General features: G+C 42.2%; 1 pseudogene; it reads left to right on the top strand.

Moving 5' to 3' along the window:
- The first annotated feature begins 5,988 nt into the window (after positions 1-5,988).
- On the top strand, positions 5,989-11,884 carry LOC135543877 (actin-binding protein WASF3-like; annotated as a pseudogene).
- Positions 11,885-18,392: the final 6,508 nt, after the last annotated feature.

Genomic DNA, 18,392 nt, shown 5'->3' with positions numbered 1-18,392 from the left:
CCAGGTTATTCTTTTGTAAAAACAAAAAAATACCGACACGGGATTAGTCTCTTCAGTTGCAACGGGATGAGGACCGTGCGTTTTACTGTTGGGGCTTTTATCAGTCTGATTTTCCAAGTGGGCATGACACAACAGAGGACGAATGGTGAATATTGCCATAGTTGGAAGGACGCGCAATCTAACTGGCGAGGGGGTTTCCATTGTCCGGAGGGCCACGATCAAAGAGAAGCGGCGATCTGTTGTGGAACGTGTGAGCTGCGCTACTGTTGTGCGCTCATAGGAGCAAGACTGGATCAGGGTAATTGCAACAACCACGAGCAAGTTCTACAGCCTGGCACGTCTGATGACGAGAAAGATGCCAAGAGTGCAGGTAAATTGTATCTTTGGCTACTGAAATAGGAACAAATACTTGGTCAATTATTATTTTTCATTAAGGCTCAATGTGCTGGCTATATAATGCCTTTTTAGGCATAGCTACCTATTCATTGATAACACACACAGTGAGATTCCTTATAAATGGTATTGAGGAATGAGAAAGCCTAATGCAGTGTGTGCTTGAATCCAACCCACCAAATGTGCCTTAAAGTGTGGCCTCATGTCTAAGCATTTATTCTATTCTTCAACATGCAGTTAGTCTACTCCTCACATCACGAGCATAATGTTAAGACTTGATCTGCTGCCAAGGATCTTTCAATGAACCGTTTTTTTGTGTGTTTCATGTGTTGTACAGTTTAATACTCTTTTTGGAATATGAACACATCCCCAGCTTTTTAAGGTCATCCTTAAAATGTCTTTCTTTCCTTTCCACTCAATCAACCCATCCACTTCTCCCCTGCCCTCTTTATTTTTGTGTTTTCTTTTCACTCTGTAGTACCTGTCTATGTCCCCTTTGTGATTGTGGGCTCTGTTTTTCTGGCCTTTATCTTTCTGGGCTCCATGGTGGCCATAGGTGTTTGTCTGAGTCGTAAACAGGAGATCTCCCAAAGCCCAGACGGTGCTGCTGGGCCCCAGGGTGGGAGTGGAGAGCAGCAGCAGGAGGCTGTACCCATGACTGTGAGTACAGGGACGTCCTGTGGTTCCACCTCATCTCTCTACCCTCCTAATGCCAGCCAAGCCTGTCCAACTGGATCCACACGTGTCCACCAAACCTTAAAGAGGCAGGAAACTCCAACCAGCCCACAACCCTCCATGGTACAACCTTTTACCATGCACCCCACTATGGTGTTTTCCAGCCTGGTTCACCCCTCCATGCTTCATCATTCCATAATGCATCCTTATATGGCTCAAATGCCTACTCTGTATACCTCACAAGAGGAAAGCCGTCATCTCCCATCTCCCTGCCCTCCATCCAGCTATACCAGCACTAAACCCAGGCACACTGAAGTGATCATATAATTTGTGGCTGTGACTTTGAAAGACTCCAGTATGGAGTATTTGCGTATTCAAATAGGAAATGATTAATAAGCCCAGGAAATGGAATGTAAATGTGTGGCAGCCAGTTTAGACTAATAAAAATGTTTAGGAGAATAATTGCAATTGGTCAGTTAACAATAATTCAATCATTCATATTTTATTATTCCTTAAAATGTATAGTGTTTCTTTGTAAATATTCTGTACTCATTTATACAATTTACACATTCAATTGCTGGACTTTTTCTGATGTTTTTTGTTGTTGTCCATAATATAGTTATATTAGCCCTACTGTTATGTATTACTGATGCAAAAGCTACACTACGCACATAACCCTGTCACATAATAATAATAGTAATAATTTGGTGGGGACTTATATTTTGTCCTATTTCACACATGTACAAGTTGAAGAGTTGGACATAGCACCATGATTTAGGTGACATGATATTGTATCATGATATGATGACACCATCATTAGCCACAATTTTATCTAAAACATTCCTCAATGCGATCTCTATACATGAACAGAATTTACTCTGGTGGCTGCAGAGTTTATCATCAGGACTTTCACAACTTTGGTTTTAGAAGTGGGGGGGGGGGGGGGGGGGGCATTTAAAAAATTATTCAGTCCAATAAACACTCGAAGAAGCCTTCCCGATCGCTCGGAGTGGTCCGCATGGTCCGGAAGCACACTGTTGCCTCGTTTTGCATCACATTCGAATGATAAAACTGTGAGGGGGGACAAAAATGCAATTCAGAATGTGGGGAGGACATGTCCCCCCCATCCCCCGTGAAAGTTGTGCCCCTGGCCTTTCTGCAGCCACAGCCTCGCAACAGGTGTGTTGAAACGTCTCATTTCTGGGAGCAGCGCTGTTCAACCGCCATGCTGCTGAAGTGGCGAACAATCCTGTTTTAGTTTGTACTGATTGCTTTGCTGACCATGGTGCTGAATGTTTACGCGGCTAGTTGTATCTCGTGCCAACTTTGGGTTTTACAATTGAAGTTAAAACACAGTTTTTACATTTTTACTTCCCATTTTAATTAACGTTTTTATCCATAATTCCATGTGTCCATCTGTAGCATCTATCTTCAGCAGTATCTTATTATGGAGACCATTTTAGGCCTAGGCAATCAGACAGAATCAGAATCATGTTTATTGTTCTAGTATAGGAAAATCTTATTATAGCTCACAAATAACATGCACAACGCATATATAAAACACAGATGAAACAAGCTATAGTCAGACATAAGTAGGAGCAGGAAGCTACCCATAGCAGGAAGCTGCATGGAATTGCTAATGAAGCAAATTTGACTACCACAAGAGAAACTGAAGGATAATTTAGGGGTAATGGTGGTATAGGCCTAGCTATAATAATCACAGAAAAACACTAAGTGGTAAATGGAGAATACGTGTTATAGTGTCTGGGGGCTCAGTGTCATGAATAGCCTAATAGAGGCATTAGTGACTGGGGGTGTACATGGGTGCAGTGATAGCGATGTGTGAAAACATTGGGATAAACAGTGGCATTGTCATTGAGGGTAAATACTGTATTATTGTTAATAGGATTGAGCTATTGAAATGACAGAAGCACCAATATGTTACTATGCCGTTTAGTTCTTATTAAGGCCCTTCGCTTGCATTAGATCATGCATTAGCGCACAGTGAACTACAGACCTACAATAATGTCACAGCAGCAATAATCACTGTGTGTTTTAGTCAATTTATGCTTGATCTGAAAATGTGGTTGGGGGTGCTGCATGGATGGTGTGACGCAATTACTGAGCCTCCAGAGGCAAAAATGCAATTACAGAATTTGAGGGGGTATATGTCCCCCCCATCGCCAGTGGCTGGGACCAATGGTTCTTCTGATAGACAGAATCCAGCTGGACTAGAGAGAAGGAGAAACCGAACCAAACGGAGAGAGAGAAAGGCATCCTACCTGTGTGCAATATGGAATTGCACTGGTTATATCAATTTGGAAGCAGGATAAAAGTTTAATAGACTATAACACTGATCATGCAATCTAAAAGATAAAAAAATCTACCTTGTAATCACAAATTGTTATCCGACTGTGGAATTCCATCATCAAGAATCAAAAATCACAAAACTCACTAATCGTGACTATTGTTTTCATGTAGGCCCAGTTGAAATTAACTATTTGTAGAGCTGCCAGACAAAAATGCTTGAATGTGCCAAAAAACAAACTCATAGGCCTAAAAGTAAGAAAATAGGTCGTTTGACAACGGGGCGTGACCGTTGTGGTGGTAGGATGCCCGCTGTTAGGTGGGGTCAAACGGTCACCTCCTGGTTGAATCCATTCTCTTTTGAAACAATTCATTGACAATCCGAAAGTGGTCATATCTTCGAAGACACATTTTTGAGTGTTTATTTATACATTTCAGAATAACTGGTATACACCAGTCACAAAGTCCTAATAATGCAATTTATGTAATGTAAGCTTGTGTTCTAAAATAGGGATTCTCGTCATCATCTCGAAAACGCACTCATGTCGCGCTGTCAAACTGCCCATGGTTGTCACGATGGATGTTTTTGGCGATCCTGATTGGACTACACAACTAAATCTGCTAATTAAATCTCTGAGCCTGGATGCTGATTTGTGCGGGAGATTGCTCCTCACAGAAATAATCCTGGTGAGATGCGGGGACAGGATGGCAAATCTACCGGTGGACGGCAGCTGAATACTCCTAAAAGGACACATTTGGTGAGCGTCCCGTCTTTATCATATATCTATATCTTCCCTCCTTTGTTATGTCTGTTTGTGTATTATATGTAGGCTACTACAATTAGGGTGCTGCTATTTAAAACCCTCGGTCACTCACGGGTCACAGACCACCGTTCTTCGGTAATAAACCGGTCCATCTGGAGTTGCAGGCACTTAATTGTTACAATCAAGATAAGGCATCACTCTAAAGTGGTTTGAAACAAACGGTGCGCTGTTCGCCCAGTTGAAACTGTTGTTATTGGCTCCTCTAATCACCTCAGAGCATGTGGTTGGGACTACCTTGCTATTCTTGCTTGCGTAATTGGTAAATCTGTAGGATGCTTTGGATTCATGGTTTGTTGATAAATGTGTGATCGAGGTTGCCTTGATGATCAAGCCCACAGGGCATAGACGTCAAATCAACGTCTATTCCAAGTTCGTTCAACGTGTAAAAGACGCTGTGTTTAAAAAAAAAAAAATGTATGGTGAGTTTAACATTGCTGAGGATCCTCCCAGTCTTGCATGGCATGTGTCACCATTCATACTATGTTGCACAGCAAGGCCCCTAACTTTAACTGTAGCATAATCCTTACTTCAAATAAGACTCAATTATTTTTTAAACTGGGTTGTTCAAGCCCTGAATGCGGATTGGCTGACAGCTCTGATATCAGACTTTATACCATGGGTATGACAAAACATGTATTTTTACTGCTCTAATTACGTTGGTAACCAGTTTATAATAGCAATAAGGCACCTCTGGGGTTTGTAATATATGACCAATATACCGCGTCTAAAGGCTGTACGTGTTGCATCATGCTATACAATAGAAATAAGCGGAATCATTTTTATGTAATTAATTTCATTATTCTTTTGGCCAAATTTCATATACACAAATGTAAATTTACAAACAGAAAACCACATTTTCGTATCCTACAAAAAGAAATTGAACTGTGTTTTAAGACGGTTAAATGCTCTACTAACAAAAAAGCTGTTAGAATTGTAAGTATATGCATGTCCCTTAAGGTCCTTGTGTAATTGTAATGTGATATTGTACCCCCTAGCTCGATTGTCCATTGTTTGTAATCTATGTATGCTTGTGTTCCCTCATGTGCTTTATGTATTGATTTGTTGTTAATAAATAAATAAAAATAAAAAAATAAAAAATAAAAAAAGTGTTGCATCATGCTAAGAATAGCTTTTAGCTGTGGAATATTGGCCATATACCCCCCCATGCCATATTGCTGAAATATACTTCCCTTATATAAGCCAAATCATAATTTATAATAGCAAATCATCAAATTATTCAACAGTTGCATTAGTAAGCTTGCCTTGAGTGAAATATAAAACCTGTGTCTCTGTGGTAGCACAGGTTTAGCTCAGTTGACTATATAGCACAATATTGAAATAGCCCAAACTGGGTTTTGATACCAGTTGATACTTGTTTACAAAAAGCATAGTTTGAGCCTATAGTCACTCAGGGGGACCCCCTTGTGATCGAGTGCTATGTGTAAATGTATGTATTTTACTGCAGTTATCGGTCTGGAAAGAAGTATTGATTGGCTGTTTCAAGGTCCAATAGAATGAATTGCCTCTCTAAAGAATTTTCCATGAATGACATGAAAGGCTCTGGGATGGAGTAAAGAGTAGTTTGTTCCATGATAACTTGTATGTGCTCTGATGGCATTACATAAAGACGAATGGGATTTGGTTAGTAATGTAATCTGGAGAGGTTTGACTCGACTGCCTCTGTCACACACCATCTGGTCTGAATTGTCTGGCTGTGTCTAATGGAACATGGAGGTTATTTTCAGTGGCTGTGTGTCCCAGCAGGTGGCGTGTGGTGTGGTGTGAGGGGATGCCCCTGGTCAAGAGGAGCATAGATCCCCGGCACCTCTGCCGCGGGGCGCTGCCCAAGGGGATTGGCAGTGAGCTGGAGTGCGTCACCAACAACAGTCTGTCTGCCATCATACGTCAGCTCAGCAGTCTAAGTAAGACACACCTTCCACACAGTCACCCCCCCCCCCACCCCGTTATGTGCATTAAGTAATCACCTATCTTTTAACCAGATGTATGCATCTATGCTCCAGAATGGTCACCTAAACACCCTTATCCCTGTGTTACACTGGGAAACTGAACAACTTTTGCAAATAAATTAACTTACTGCATTTAATGATTGGAATTGATATGGTAAAATACATGTTGATATTGACAGATGTGTGTGTGTCCGTTGTAGTGTGGGGAGGGATGGAGAGAATTTGAGGATGAGACATCTGGCCCAAATATATCCATATTACTGTGTGTCTGTGTGGGGTGGGATTGTATGAAGTCACCGGAGATTAGAGCTTACTGTAGAGCTTAGTTTCACAGAAGCAAATAAAGGAGGCAGGGACAGAGAGAGACAGAGAGAATCGAGACAGATTTCACAATCACTTGCTCGCCTCACGGTTGTTTGACAAATCTCAATCAATTGGTTGGTTGTCTGGAAATCTCCATCTCTGAATTGTCCCTGTCTGTTCAAATTTACCTCAATTTACGGTTGAAGTCAGAAGTTTACATTCACCTTAGCTAAATACATTTAAACTCCGTTTCTCACAATTCCCGACATTTAATCCTCATACATAATTCCCTGTCTTAGTTCAGTTAGGATCACCACTTTATTTTAAGAATGTGAAATGTCAGAATAGTAGTAGAGAGAATGATTTATTTCAGCTTTTATTTCTTTCATCACATTCCCAGTGGGTCAGAAGTTTACATACACTCGTACCAATTAGTATTTGGTAGCATTGCCTTTAAATTGTTTAACTTGGGTCCAACGTATCAGGTGGCCTTCCACGAACTTCCCACAATAAGTTGGGTGAATTTTGGCCCATTCCTCCTGACAGAGCTGGTGTAACTGAGTCAGGTTTTTAGGCCTCCTTGCTCGCACACACTTTTTCAGTTTTGCCCACACATTTTCTATGGGATTGAGGTCAGGGCTTTGTGATGGCCCCTTCAATACCTTGACTTTGTTGTCTGTAAGCCATTTTGCCACAACTTTGGAAGTATGTTTGGGGTCATTGTTCATTTGGAAGACCCATTTGCGACCAAGCTTTAACTTCCTGACTGATGTCTTGAGATGTTGCTTTAATATATCCACCTAATTTTCCTCCTCATGATGCCATCTATTTTGCAAAGTGCACCAGTCCCTCCTGCAGCAAAGCACCCCCACAACATGATGCTGCCACCCCCGTGCTTCACGGTTGGGATAGTGTTCTTTGGCTTGCAAGCCTTCCCCTTTTTTCCTCCAAACATAACAATGGACATTATGGCCAAACAGTTCTATTTTTGTATCATCAGACCAGAGGACATTTCTCCAAAAAGTACGATCTTTGTCCCCATGTGCAGTTGCAAACCATAGTCTGTCTTTTTTAATGGCTGTTTTGGAGCAGGGGCTTCTTCCTTGCTGAGCGGCCTTTCAGGTTCTGTCGATATTAGGACTCGTTTTACTGTGGATATGGATACTTTTGTACCTGTTTCCTCCAGCATCTTCACAAGGTCCTTTGCTGTTGTTCTGGGATTAACTTTCACTTTTCACACCAAAGTACGTTCACCTCTAGGAGACAGAAAGCGACTCCTTCCTGAGCGGTATGATGGCTGCGTGGTCCCATAGTGTTTATAATAGCTTACTATCGTGTCTTTGGCTATGCCGGATTAAGTGATATGACATGCTATTCTATAAAATAATTTCTCCGTAATTAATATTACCTGATTGAGCTAATCATGTAAATTTAATTAACTAGAGAGGTGCGGCACCACAAATAATATTTATAGAGCTGTTATCTTCTGAATAAACTCTTAAAGACCTAGTAATATATTACATCAATAGCAGTCAATATTAATCGTCATCTTAATTAAGTCTCATCTGAAAGTTGTAAATTCTTGGTTATCTGCACGAACTCTGGCTAACAAGTTGAATCAGGAATACAAAATTGGGTGTATTTATTTACTAAATACCTAACTAATCACACAGAAATACACATACACATACTTAAATCATAACTTGATTACAAATGTCATAAAGGAAAATGTCCCTAGCGGGCGGAACAAATATGACAGCTTGTTACACAAAAGAAAAGGGCTGAGTGAAAGAGTGGGAAGACTGAGGAACAAAGGGCGAAGCTTTGCTATCGTAAATACAGAATCTTATGCATTCTAAATTACCGCCCATTTGGAAAAGGAAAATGCAATAAATATTTACTCTGAGCTGCGTTTCGGTAGATTGGTGGTAGGTGGAAGGCCGTGTTGCCCAACCGAGTCCTTTGAAGAATGTCTCTGCTGGTAAATTGGATACGTTGTAGTAACGTTGTTGTTGTGGGATACTCTGTCTGTTCCTTCCTAACCTGCGTTTGCAGCTGCTGTTGCTAACTCAACGGCTAGGAGTGATCACTTTTGTAGTGAATCAGAGTTCAAAGTTCATACCATTCGCAACCAAAGCTCACACTAATGTTGGCTTTGTTCTGTAGTTATTATCTGAACCATTCTGACATCGGACCGTCGTCCTCACATCCTCGGAACAGGAGGTTATATTGTCGTCAAGGCTTTATATAGGAAGGGAGATGAGGGCGCATTTGAAAAGTTTTATAGCCCATGTCCCTTCACAGGTGCGGACCACTGATTGAGCAGAGCCCTACCGTATGAAAACCCAAATCTCACATTTTAGAAGCTAAAATCACATTTCATGCCATCACGAATAATTTCATATTCAAACATTTACATTGAACAACAATTCCATTTGAATCCAATAACTCTGATGTGTAGCTTTCCACTGTAGAGTTTGTCATCTTATCATTGATGAGAATGTCTCAGATGACAACCGACCTGACATCATATTCATTAAGTACCACCGCTTATGTTCAATTGGTCGGATTACCAGAATATAGTTCATTTTCCCCCACCTTCTGATGTTCCCAGAATCTCTATGTTAACCAAGGGTTTTGCAAATGTAACATCAGTAAGGTAGAGAGAGGAAAAAAGGGGGAAGAGGTATTTATGACTGTCATAAACCTACCCCCAGGCCAACGTCATGACAGTACTATTGTTTGTACAGATGAACGTGGTACTTTCAGGCGTTTGGAAATTGCTCCCAAGAATGAACCAGACTTGTAGAGGTCTACAACTTTTTTCTGAGGTCTTGGCTGATTTCCCCATGATGTCAAGCAAAGAGGCAGTGAGTTTGAGGGTAGGCCTTGAAATACATCCACAGGTACACCTCCAATTGACTCAAATGATGTCAATTAGCCTATCAGAAGCTTCTAAAGCAATGACATAATTTTATGGAATTTTCCAAGCTGTTTAAAGGCACAGTCAACATAGTGTATGTAAACATCTGACCCACTGGAATTGTGATTAAGTGAAATAATCTGTAAATAATTTTTGGAAACATTACTTGTCATGCACAAAGTAGATGTCCTAACCAACTTGCCAAAACTATAGTTTGTTAACAAGAAATTTGTGGAGTGGTTGAAAAACGAGTAATGAGTCCAACCTAAGTGTATGTAAACTTCCGACTTCAACTGTATCTCTTTGCTCTTTTCTGTGTAGTATGAAGTGTACTTCTCCAATCATTTTGTCTGACCAGTTGGACACGGTGAAAGTCTGTAGTAATGACTCCTCTCTGTCCTCAGGTAAACATGCAGAGGACGTCTTTGGAGAGCTGTTTAGTGAGGCTAACACCTTTTACCTGCGTGCAAATGGTCTCCAAGACCGCATCGACCGCTTGGCTGTCAAGGTCACTCATCTGGATTCCACTGTGGAAGAGGGTCAGTTGGGGTCAGGGGATAAGGATAAAAAAATACATCTCTAATGTTGAATGAGAATAACCGACTCATTAGTTATCCTCCTTGTCTCTGGTTCTGCATGGCCCATAATCTATTTATTATTTTATATCTCCGTATCTTCTAATTGCTTACCTTTCTATCAATCTCACATTCTTTGTTTTGATCTCCAGTCTCTCTGCAGGACATCAACATGAGGAAGGCATTTAAGAGTTCCACAGTCCAGGACCAGCAGGTGGTGTCCAATAGCAGCACGTCCAACCCTGTGGCAGAGATGTACAACACCAGCGACAAGCCTCCCCCTCTCAGCATCCTCTCTGCCTACAGGTTCACTGTGTGGATGCATCACAATCACCAGACAATCTTTAACCTCAAGGTTGTGACGAACAGCTAACTAGTCTCTCTTTTGACACAGAGATGACCACACTGATGGGATGAAGTTCTACACAGACCCGTCCTACTTCTTTGACCTGTGGAGAGAGAAGATGCTGCAGGACACGGAGGACAAGAGGAAGGAGAGAAGAAGACAACGGGTGAGAGCCTCTTAATATCGCACTTTAAAAAGCCTCCAGTATTTTGCTTTTGAACAGCTGATTTCTTCTGAGCAACTTGTGTATACAATATCCTGTAACTCCACACCTATTTGCAAAAGTACCCCCTCTCTCTCTCTCTCTCTCTCTCTCAGGAGCAGAAGCGATGTGTTGATGGCACACTTCAGCGTGAGGTGAAGAAGGTTCGTAAAGCCCGAAACCGCCGTCACGAGTGGAACATGATGGCGTTCGACAAAGAGCTCCGCCCAGACCATCGCCACCCTCACTCTCTCCACCGGGGGGCGTCGTCTGAGGGCTCCCTCTCCCCGGAGAGTAGGTCAGTGGTTCCATCCCCTAATTAGGACTATATTCATCTCTCCTGAGCAAAGGATTCCTTCAGTTTGTTTTCCAAATGGCATATTAAAATGTTATCAGGGTAAAGAGTTAATTATGACTTTTTGTCTAGATATGATCTGCCAGACTACCCAACTGCTCCAGGCCTTCCCCATGCTACATCCAACCACACCCTGGCTCACCCTTACCAGCCTGCAGACATCCATGAGTCTGTAGAGCATGAGTACCACAGCATCGGAGTCGGCTACAGAGACGGGACTCTCAACCGCCCACACCACCCCAACCCTCTGCATCACTCCACTGAGAGAATGAATGGCACTATAATGCTTCCACCTGCAGACTACAGGTATTGTTACTGTAACAATAAGAAATCTGTAATATAGATTAGTGAATCTGATTTGTTTATACTAATTGTTACCTCAAATGAAGTTCTAAAACTGAAAATCTTCTTTCTCTCAGTATAATGGAGTACTATGCCAGTTCTGGACCACCACCTCCTCCTCCCCCAGCCCCTCTTATCCCATCTGCACAGACAGCCTTTGGCTCTCCCATGGTGTCCCCCACCCCCTTACTGGATCCTCAGGCTATTGTCCCCCAATGCTATCTCCCCCAGGACCCCGTATGATTCCACCTCCCCCAGGTCCTCCACCACCACCAGTCCCTCCCGCTCCCCCCCAAGTGGCAGGACTCGGTGATTGGAAGCGACAGGACACCCAGCCTGTCACTGGTACTCGAAGTGACCTTCTGTCAGCTATTCGCATGGGTACGTTTAGCTGTACTTAGATGTTTACCATTCTTCTGAAGACAGCAAAGGTAAAAAAATATATACAAAGTATTTGCACAGAAGTTCATGTTTAGACTGTGTGAATGTGTCTGTGTGGGTTTGTGTTGCTCAGGTATCCAGCTGAAGAAGGGGCAGGAGCAGCAGGAGCAGCAGGCCAAGCGGGAGCCTGTGGGGAACGACGTGGCCACCATCCTGTCTCGACGCATCGCAGTGGACTACAGTGACTCAGAGGACGACTCCGAACTGGACGACAACGACTGGTCAGACTGACCCTCACACCGCCCCCACACAGTGACCAAGTACCATGGACACTTCTCTGCTCCAGCCCAACTGTCCCACAAAGTGCGGTCAGGGACACTGTTTTTACAGACCATTGACCATATTATGGTTCATAGTGATTAGTGGGCATAGGCTGAGGACCCAGTTTCATTTTAGTTTTAGCCATTGTGTCCAGTAGGTGAATGGACTTAAAATTAAGGCAAATTAGTTTCCTGATGAACTGAGATTCAGCTGAAATCACTCAAAGGTATGTGGACCAACCAACCAAGTGGTGAATTTCCTCCTTTTCCTACTGTACCTACAGAGCTGTCTGAGCTCTTTTCCTACTGTACCTACAGAGCTGTCTGAGTTCTTTTCCTACTGTACCTACAGAGCTGTCTGAGCTCTTTTCCTACTGTACCTACAGAGCTGTCTGAGCTCTTTTCCTACTGTACCTACAGAGCTGTCTGAGCTCTTTTCCTACTGTACCTACAGAGCTGTCTGAGCTCTTTTACTCAGACACCAACATTATCATTTAGTCTAAATAAATCACACACTGTACTCTCAATGTCACAAATCATAATTTTTATTTTATTTTAACCTGAATTTGTCATCTTCTTTTGCTTTCTCCCATGTCCGTGCCACGACCTATGTAAAGGTAAATGTGTACACTCCTGATGCATAGGACAATTACAGTGTAGGTTCTAATTGTCTTATGCCCTTAAATGTTAACGTCAATAAAATTCCAACATACTTAGCTGATCTTCATGTGACTTCTCATCACCTCTGAACTGTCTCTTCGTCGACCATGAGAAAGATGAGGTTCTCTCTGTAGCATAGGAGACTGTCTCTGAACAGACATTCCAGCTCGACCGTGTTTAAAATGGGATGGAGGATAACCAATGAGACAAATTAGGAACTGCTTGTCAATGGAAACATCTTCCTCGTCAAATGTGTTCTAGAGATGCATTTGAGATGATATGCAAGTCAGCAAGCTGACCCGAGTGGCACTGTGCTCATGTTTAATGCACCTTATACTGAACAAAAATATAAACAACAAATGTTACAGTTTATATATGGCAATTTAAATAAATTCATTAGGTTCTAATCTATGGATTTCACGTGACTGGGAATACAGATATGCATCGGTTGGTCACAGATACCTTAAACAAGGTAGGGGTGTGGATCTGAAAACAGTCAGCATCTGGTGTGACCACCCTTTGCCTCATGCAGCTTAACATATCCTTTGCATAGAATTGATCAGGCTGCTGATTGTGGCCTGTTGTCCCACTCTTCTTCTATGGCTGTGCGATGTTATGCTGGATATTTGCAGGAACTGGAACATGCTGTCATATGTGGATCCAGAGCATCCCACACATGCTGAATGGGTAACATGTCTGATGAAAATGGAAGTACTGGGACATTTTCAGCTTCCAGGATTTGTGTACTCATCCTTGTGACATGGGGCTGTGCATTATCATGCTGAAACATGAGGTGATGGCGGCGGATGAATGGCACGACAATGGGCCTCAGGATCTCATCACGGTACCTCTGTGCATTCAAATTGCCATAGATAAAATGTAATTGTGTTTGTTGTCCACAGCTTATGCCTGCCCATACCATAACCCCACCATGGGACACTGTTCACAACGACATCAACAAACCACTCGCCATACATGCCATCTGCCTGGTACAGTTCAAAGTGGGATTCATCCAGCATGCCATCCAGCATGCCAATGGCCATCAAAAGGTAAGCATTTGCCCACTAAAGTTGTTTACGACACAGAACTGCAGTCAGGTGGAGACCCTGGTGAAGATAACGAGCACGCAGATGAGCTTTCCTGAGACGGTTTCTGAGAGTTCTTCGGTAGTGCAAACCCACAGTTTCATTAGCAGCCCGGGTTGCTGGTCTCAGATGATCCCACAGGTGAAGAAGTCGGATGTGGAGGTCCTAGGCTGGCGTGGTTACGTGCAGTCTGCGGTTGTGAGGCCGGTTGGACGTACTGCCAAATTCTCTAAAACAATATTGAAGGCGACATATGGTAGAGAAATTAAAATTATTTGGCAACAGCTCTGGTGGACATTCCTGCAGTCAGCATGCCAATTGCACTATCCCTCAAAACTTGAGACATCTTCAGCATTGTGTGATAAAACTGCACATTTAAGAGTTGCCTTTTATTGTTCCCAGCACAAGGTGCACCTGTATAATGATCATGCTGTTTTAATCAGCTTCTTGATATGCCACACCTGTCAGGTGAATGGATTATCTTGACAAAGGAGAAGCGCGCACTAACAGGGATGTAAACAAATTTAGGCACAAAATTTGAGAGAAATAAGCTTTTTGTGCATGGACAATTTCTGGGATATTTTATTTCAGCTCATGAAACACGGGACCAACACTTTACATCTTGTGTTTGTATTTTTGTTCAGTGTCGATTGATTAATTCTTAATGTTGGCAATAATTATAGATTTCTCGCTATCAACAAACTGCAAATGTTCATATCATGCTGAAATGTTATGACAAACGTAACTATCAGGGAAGGATCCACTCTATATGATGACTCCGAAATAGTTATGTAGACACAAATTAGGTCAGGAATAGGCATGAATGAAGAGTGACAGTGTGAGTAGAAGACCTCAATTAGACCACAGACAAGTCAAGGACTTCATACTGCGTGAGCTGTCTAATGTGCTGACTGTATGGACAGGCTCCCATGACTGAATTCCATATGAGGCGTCAGTAGGGTTGCACATTTTGGGGAATATTCAGAGGTGGAAACTTTCCGTGGGAATTAACAGGAATATATGGGAATTTACAGAAATATGCTAATTAATATAATTTAAATGTAGATGTTTTTTGCATTGGATAGATTTACCATATCATATGGAGACAGAAACAAACCTTTTACCTTATCATAAGTAGACATAATTGCAAATGATTAAATCCTTCCAATAGAAATAAACAATTTAGTTACAAATTTAACTTTAGTTAAATGAGTTGACTCTTCACATGGGATGATTTCACTAAACGACAAAAGGGAATATTGAATGATCGCATCTCCCAAAAATGTTTTCAACATACATCTGTAAAATGATAGTTTCTAGACTGAAGGTTTGGTTGTCTTTCTCTCAGGCTTTGGTGTCTTCTCCCTGGACCTCCTCAATGTCCACCTCTTGTACATCAGACTCTGAGGCCTCATCTTCACTGTCACTTTCCAACCTTGTTGAGGATTGCTTGTTGTCAGGCTCAAAAAGCCTCAAATTTGCCTTGATGGCCACCAATTTCTCAACCCTTGTATTGGTCAGCATGTTGCATGCTTTGGTGTGTGTTCCCAAGCAAGGACCAGTTGCTCTCTGAGGTGGCTGGTGTTGATGGGATTTGGAGGTTGATGGAGGCAACAAGGGAAAGAGCCTCAGATCCACAAGTCCCTTCCACCAGGTGGCTGATGAGATATGTTAGCACGACTGCCATATTGCATCTCCATCCCAAAGCCCTTGCTTGGAAGTGCACTTCGCCAGACTGCCAAGAACCTTGCCCTCATCCAGGCCAAGGTAGCGAGACACGGTAGTGATGATACCACAGGCCTTGTTGATCGCTGCACCAGACAGGATGCACTTGCCAGCATACTTGGGGTTCTGCTTCAGGCAGAAGTCTTCACGCTTTTAATGCATCTCAAAACTGCAGTTTCCTCTGCTTGAAGCAACAGTGAAGTGGGGCATTCTGAACATTCTGAACATCAGACAGGATGGCATTGTCGCTCTCAATCCATGCAATGGTTACTGCTATAGGTTTCAGGAGTTTCAGGCTGCTTACCACTCTCTCCCAAAATACATAATCCAGGAGGATCCTCTTGATGGGGCTGTCCAAATCGGCAGACTGATATGGCCATTTCTTGGAGAGACTCCTTCCCCTCCAGGAGACTGTCAAACATGATGACAACACCACCCCAATGGGTGTTGCTGGGCAGCTTCAATGTGGTGCTCTTATTCTTCTCACCTTGCTTAGTGAGGTAGATTGCTGCTATAACTTGATGACCCTTCACATACCTAACCATTTACTTGGCTCTCTTGTAGAGTGTATCCATTGTTTTCAGTGCCATGATGTCCTTGAGGAGCAGATTCAATGCATGAGCAGCACAGCCAATGGGTGTGATGTGAGTGTAGGACTCCTCCACTTTAGACCAAGCAGCCTTCATGTTTGCAGCATTGTCTGTTACCAGTGCAAATACCTTCTGTGGTTCAAGGTCATTGATGACTGCCTTCAGTTCATCTGCAATGTAGAGACCGGTGTGTTTGTTGTCCCTTGTGTCTGTGCTATTGTAGCATACTGGTTGAGGGGTGGAGATGTAGTTAATTATTCTTTGCCCACGAAAATTCAACCACTCATCAGAGATGATTGCAATACAGTCCGCTTTCTCTATGATTTGCTTGACCTTCACTTGAACTTTGCATCCAGCAAATGAGTAGATAAAGCATGTCTGGTTGGAGGGGTGTTTGCTGGGCGAAGAACATTCAGAAATCTCTTCCAATACACATTCCTGTGAGCATCAGAGGTGAACCTGTTGTATACACAGCTTGAGCAAGACATTCATCAGCATTTCTCTGACTACGTTCGTTCCTCCATTGAGTCAAAAACACTTCTGATTCCAGGAGGACCATGAGCTGTTGCTATCGATAAGTTGTTTGATTCATAATTTTCACCCCAAATAGAAGTAAAGGGACTTTTATCGGAGGTTGCTTGTTGTGAGTGCTGAGGGAACTTTATGCACTTGGCCAGATGATTCTGTATCTTTGTTGCATTCTTCACATATGATTTGGCAGAGTATTTGCAAATGTACACAGCTTTCCTTCTACATTAGCTGCAGTGAAATGTCTCCACACATCAGATACATTTTCATGTAAAGATTAGGGGGAAAAAAATTGGATAAAAAAAAAATTCATTCCATGTACAGCTAAATAGTTAAGCAGTTAGATTAAACAACTCCTTTGTAAGATAAACGTTTTAAAATGAAACACTCCTCAGTTAGCAGGCTCAAGTAAGCTAAAACCCACATGGTAGCAAAAACTAACTAGCAGAAATTAAGTTATAAATGATTTAAAACACACTTTGCTGTAGGCTACTATTTACTAGTTTAAAAAATAATGTATGTCATATAAAATATATTCACCCCACCCAGTATTGTAATCAAAACTTACCAGAAAGCAAGTAGTCCTTGGCTCAGACAGTAGTGTGGGCTCAATAGCATCTCATAATACCCTGACGACACCACTTGCGTTGCGTGTGCAAGCGTTGCAAAATAAATTTAGAAATCTGTTATTCAATTATTTCACCCACACTGCTCGCATGCGTCAACGAGCGTCTGCTTTGCCAAAGGCTAAAATAGAAGACCTTTCTATTTCTGACGCAGATCACGCTGCAAGTCCTGCCTCTCCCATCTCCTCATTGGTTATACCCACTTGGGTGTTTGAAAGACGAACTGTATTGCCAGTCGTCGTGGTAATACTATGAAAGTTTAGATGCTGTTACATCCCCTCTTCCTAGAGGCGTTCGTAACAACAACCTGTAGTGACACCTCATCCCGTGAACGGGACCGTTATCATCATCTGACACTAATTAGCATAACGCAACGGACATACATCTTCCTAGAAAATATTCCTATTCATGAAAATCACAAGTGAAATATATTGTAACATAGCTTAGCCTTTTGTTAATCACCCTGTCATCTCAGATTTTCTAAATATGCTTTTACAGCCAACGCTAGACAAGCATTTGTGTAAGTTTATCATAGCCTAGCATAGCATTATGCCTTGCTAGCAGCAGGCAAACTTGTCACGGAAATCAGAAAAGCAATCAAATTAAATCGTTTACCTTTGATGAACTTCGGATGTTTTCACTCACGAGACTCCCAGGTAGACAGCCAAAGTTCATTCTTTCCCAAAAGATAATTTTTGTAGGCGAAATAGCTCCGTTTGTTCTTCACGTTTGGCTGAGAAATCGCCCGGAAATTACGGTCACCACAACACCGAAAAATATTCCAAATTAGCTCCATAATATTGACAGAAACATGGCAAACGTTGTTTAGAATCCATCCCCAAGGTGTTTTTCTAATATCTATTCGATAATATATCCGTCGGTACAATTCGTTTTTCACTAGGACGATTGGAATAATGGCTACCTCTGCATTTTATGCGAGAATCTCTCTCGGAGCCACCATGTGACCACTTACGCGATGTGGCCGCCTATGGCTATTCTTCAACAGAAATGCTTAAAACTACGTCACAATGCTGTAGACACCTTGGGGGATACGTAGAAAGCGTAAGCTTGTTGATGGTACATTCACAGCTGAATAGGGAGTCATTGGAACGCAGCGCTTTCAAAACCTGGGGCACTTCCGGATTGGATTTTTCTCAGGCTTTTGCCTGCAACCTCAGTTCTGTTATACTCACAGACAATGTCTTTACAGTTTTGGAAACGTTAGTGTTTTCTATCCAAAGCTGTTAATTATATGCATATTCTAG

This window comes from Oncorhynchus masou, chromosome 8 (genome assembly GCF_036934945.1).
Source record: "Oncorhynchus masou masou isolate Uvic2021 chromosome 8, UVic_Omas_1.1, whole genome shotgun sequence".
Taxonomy (NCBI): Eukaryota; Metazoa; Chordata; class Actinopteri; order Salmoniformes; family Salmonidae; genus Oncorhynchus; species Oncorhynchus masou.
This window is presented reverse-complemented; position numbering and strand designations above follow the sequence as displayed.